The sequence below is a fragment of the Engraulis encrasicolus genome, chromosome 5, assembly GCF_034702125.1.
Source record: "Engraulis encrasicolus isolate BLACKSEA-1 chromosome 5, IST_EnEncr_1.0, whole genome shotgun sequence".
In the NCBI taxonomy this organism is placed as follows: domain Eukaryota; kingdom Metazoa; phylum Chordata; class Actinopteri; order Clupeiformes; family Engraulidae; genus Engraulis; species Engraulis encrasicolus.
Genome location: NC_085861.1, coordinates 52,336,795 through 52,341,727, shown reverse-complemented (window position 1 = coordinate 52,341,727; position 4,933 = coordinate 52,336,795). Strand labels below are relative to the sequence as shown.

The following is a 4,933-nucleotide window of genomic DNA, read 5'->3' as shown; positions in this document are numbered from 1 at the left end:
TAGGAACACCCCCCCCCACCCCCACACACACAGACACACACATACAGTAACCAGGATATCATGTTTAGAAAATAATATCCAATGTCTGTCATAGTTGATTTTTGAAATGCCTGCCAAGGGGGTCAGATGAATGTTTGTGCTGTTGAATAGGTTACTTTTTGTTGAGGCCAGTGCAGCCTACATTTTCATATTAATTTAGTGAAACCTTGTGGAATTTCACTATTCAGTTATCATTCACTCTACATGTGCGCAGCTGAAGAATATGAAAATACTGTCCAATGGTGTGCGCAACTGTTTGGTTATTACAATGTTATTACGCATGTGCATTATTTTTTTTTAACAGCACATGTGTTGTCAATCCGAGTCGCGATGTCACCGAAAATGACAAACAAGGACTGCTAATGTTTGATCGCCTCTGATTGGGTGGACTCCCTGCCAATACCACTAGGGCGTGACTTTGTGGAGGTAGCGAGTGGTGAGGTCTGTTTAGCACCTAGTCTCGCCTTCACTGTAGACTCGTGTAGATCATCGTAGTACTACGGAGAGAGCTTTCTTTGCCAGTGATAACGCACGTCCAGTGGGAAAACTAACAAATCTCGTGTGAGAACGTCTGCGTTCCGTTTGTTTCCTCCATACGCTAAGGACGTCAGGTCACCAAGAAATCTGATGTCTTTCCATGTTCTGAAGACTGCATAGGAGAAAAGGTGATTCTATCGGAAGTTTTTTGCCATTGCTTTTGTTGGGTGTTTTCGGTGCATTGCTTCTGCGCAGTCTTGCAAGAGTGAATGTGCAGCCCTTATAAGTTTTTAATATCTCCTTGCTCTACTGTGTGAGTCAGCATTCAACTGTGAAAACTATTTGTAATAATTAAATCCCGGTCAACATGTGTTTTGCTGGTTGACATGTTGAGCTAGTACGTCTGAACATTGCTTTGAACATTTAATTAAAATGGCCAGGGTTCAGTCTTGTTTCCTAAACATGTTGCTCATTCACAAAGAAACCCCTTACTTAATGCGTTCCAATAGGATTTTGCGCATTTGTTATTTTAACAGTAGCCTAGTAGTCCCGTCCGTCTCCATACGCCAATGCGCGCGCTGAACAATTCTAAGGTCATACTTGAGTACTGTAGCCTCCCCAAAATCATAAGGCTACGTGGTGAACCCCATTTTTTCCCGAGTGGGTAACCGATATGGTTTTGGACAGGCAGGCGTTTTGTATCTTGTGAGTATTTTGTGCGTAATATGATGACAAGGCGTTATGCAAATTTGTGAGCAAAAAACGACGGCCGTTACAGCTGGAAGGCGGATGTTTAGATTGCTTGTTTCAATTTTCCCAGGCAGCCAGATAGCGGTTTAAAGTTCACATAGGCTCGCGGAAATGTACGGCAACCATCATCATAGAATTCAACAACACCGAGACCAGTAAGTCCCTGGCAACTTTGCTGACTGCAGCCTGCATTGGTTTGACAAACAACACGGAAAGCAGGCGATTACTTTGTCCAACATAGATCGTTAATGCGATCCAAAATTCGACTTTTCTTTAATAAAGGTCTCATCTAATAACAGGCTATATGTGCGTCGTTGTAGCCGTTAGACGTCTATTAAAGACGGAAACGGATTTTAATCACACGTTATTCTTATTTTGATTATGATAGGTAGGCTATTAAACGACAAGGTCTACAATATGTTCCCTGTTTAGACTGAAATGGCTGAATATCGACTATTAATAATAGCCTATTATATATTATTTTTGTATTTTGACAAGATGGCTATTGTTCTCAGCTGATAACTGTATTCACTAAGACTTAAAAGGACAGCCTGTCTATAGAAAAGATTGTTGATATTCTAACTTAGCAGCCAATAAGATCACGTCAGTACTCTTGAGACAGCATTGATTGGCTGGAGTATTATATTACTTGGTCTGGGCCCCTGTGAAGCCAGGGCAGTGTACAGTATGAACACTAGAGGTAAGACTCTGGGCTTGTGGACTACGCTGAAAGTTGCTGAATTGGAAAAAACATGTATTGGATCATCAGAGCTTAGTCAAGGCAATCTGATGCTCTGAGCAAAACTCCAAAATGCCTTGCTCATATGCACATTGCTAAATGTTGTTAATGCATCATAACTATGTACATAATTCTTGACCCAATGACAGCAGTTAGAAATGTTGTTGTTACTGATGTGCTCTTTAAATATTTGGCAGTAAGCCCGTTCCATGCTTGGTTGGAATTCAATTTAACTGCTGTGCTCAGACGATCTCTGGTGGTCTCATTGCTGGTCCCTTGTTCCTGTTGCTGTTACGGCCAGTCAATAGGCTACTCTAGTAACACTTCACTGAATTGCTGCTTTGAAACATTGCAGGAATATTTTGTTCATGCCTCCTTACATTACCTTTAGTTTACATGTATTACACATTCAGCAGTACAGTTGGCATTTAGCATGTCATTGTCATGACCTAATGTTACCTACAGTGTGCATTTTTTTAAATAAGCCTGTAGTACCTGTAATTGGCAAAAGCCATTAGGTTTGACTATGCTTTCTTTATTTTTGCAATGCATATTATTTTGCTGCCCACCCCTGGCCAATTAGTGCCCTCGGCTGATTGTTACCCAGTTTGCTCAGCACTTCCGCCTGCCCCAGCACTGGAAAATGATGAGTGTGCCTTTAATTATTATTTGGAAGCAATTAACAAGGTGCTCCTGAGCTTGTGTCCATTCAGTGCACAAAAAACGACAAATCTCTGTGGTCTGTGTTCACATGAGAGATCGGCGGGATGATGTAGCCTACTGTAGCTTACATCGGAGGTACATCAGGATGGATTATCAGGCAAATGTCACGTTTTTGTACATATAACAATTGCCATTGCCATGGGACCACATGAAGAACAGTGCTCCTGTAAAGGGTGAAGCTAATGTGATGTCAATGAACAAACAATCAATTGCAGTCATCAATAGGCCTACAGTATGCCCTTTATGTGCACGTTTGAATACTTGTGAAAGATCTTCCCTCGTTCTCAGTCTGATACATGTACTTCTAAAGCAAATGTAGGTCTAAATTTGCAGAATATCTACACAGAAGAATTTCTAGTGATGTACTTGCACCTGCCAATGTCTTAACGTTGCTGCAATACTCCAGGGAATAGGCTAATTAATTATGCCTGAACTGAGAAGACTGTTGCTTGCTTCCCAAAACACTTGTTGCTATCATTTCGACCTCTGGTCTTAAAACTTAAAACTTAAGACTTTAAGCCAACAAGTCATACCACCTGCACACCCTCCTCCCTTGGCATGACACGTTACTACTGAGCTAAAGGTCTAGGCTGGTGTTCCTCAACGGGGGCTCTACAGCCCCCCAGGGGCCATTGGGGAGCCTTAGGGGGGTGTTGAGAAGGATACAGTTAAAAGGGGGTGGAGCTTAGTTGCCATTGGTAGGCATTAGTATATATACATATTTACAGTAAGGGGGGTGTTGGAAGGTTAAGGTGCTGTAGTTAAGGGGGCATTGGCAGACCATGATGAGGTCAAGGGGGCATTGGCAGGCTCATGATGAGGTCACGGGGGGCGTTTGTTCAAAAAAGGTTGAGAACTACTGGTCTAGCCCAGTAACTCAGTCTTCATGGCATCTATACTGTATCAGACTTAAGGATGGAGGCTTAGCCATGTTCTACCTGTAAACTCTGCTAGTGCGCAGCCGTTATACCCACGCATTTGTTTGGTTCCCTCCTCATTACGATGCTTCAACCTCGTCCAATGCAAGCTTCCCTGAAGGATCGTGAGGAATGGTCAGCTGTCATCCTGCTGTGTGTTTGTGCACTAGGGAGAAACTACGGGATACAAATCACTTCGCGATGGTGTGCACGTAACTGCAAATGCAAATGAGGGCTAATTTGTGAAATCAAAGTCCCACATTGCAAACAAATGGACCGTATTCATCTTTGCCGCCACCTATTACACTGGTGGAAAGAACAATAGCTAACATTAGGCCTATACTCATCAATCATGACCCTCTCTGCATGAAGCCCCCCCAAATCTGTTTCCATTGGAATAAAAAAACAGGCCTGCACTATGCTAATACAGATGTTCACCACACGTCTCCTCTCTTCCAATTGTCGTGACTTGACTTGAAAAAGTAGTAGATGTCTCAGAGCATTTTGCATTGATTTCAGTGGTGTTGCGCTTTATAAAACAACATATTTAAGACACTTTTAGTCTCTCTATGGAGATAGAAACTGAGTTGGTGTGTGTTCGTTTTTTTAAAGACATTTCAATCGTTTTTGTCTCAAGTAGCAGCAGTAGCCGCTGGCTCTGGCTGGAATGGCTTCTAGGATGGTGCCATTGAAACACTTCACTTACTTCACGTCTGTGCCCCCGGTGTAATTTCGCCCGGTGTACCTACCTGCTGCCTTTTCTCCGTGTGTGTGCGTGTGTGTGTGTGTGTGTGTGTGTGTGTGTGTGTGTGCGCGCGTGCGTGTGTGCGTGCGTGCGTGCGCGCGTGCGTGCGTGCGTGCGCGCGTGCGTGCGTGTGTGTGTGTGTATGTGTGGATATGTGTGTGTGTGTGTGTGTGTGTGTGTGTGTGTGTGTGTGTGTGTGTGTGTAATGGTGCGTTTAGCCGAGAGTGTAATTTTATTTCCCATTTCCCCTGCCTTGGCTCTGTCTCCAGCGATGTGATGGTGCCGGAGGGTTGCTGATGACTCTGTCTCTCTTGCCCTAATGGCTCTGAGGGGTAATGAAAGCTGAAATAGCCTTTATGTCGAGTGTCGTCTATTCATCGCCAATAGCAAGCAAGCAAGTTGGCACCCCTGCATGTCGTTTACGCGCGGTTCCATTGGCCCTTTCTATTTTTCCATTCCGTTTGCTGTGTTTTTTATGGCCTGAAATGTTGAAACATTTTGTTGATTTATGGACTTTAATGTGATATTTTGATGTTGACAGTT

General features: G+C 43.4%; 1 protein-coding gene across 2 annotated transcripts in view; it reads left to right on the top strand.

Annotated features, from left to right (window-relative positions):
- Nucleotides 1-511: 511 nt before the first annotated feature.
- sema6e (sema domain, transmembrane domain (TM), and cytoplasmic domain, (semaphorin) 6E) overlaps nt 512-4,933 on the top strand; it is a 185,146-nt gene continuing 180,724 nt past the window's right edge. For both annotated transcript variants that reach the window (XM_063199712.1, XM_063199711.1), the window contains exon 1: nt 512-704. The gene's annotated coding sequence lies outside the window, so the exon portion shown is untranslated. The remainder of the gene's footprint in view (nt 705-4,933) is intronic.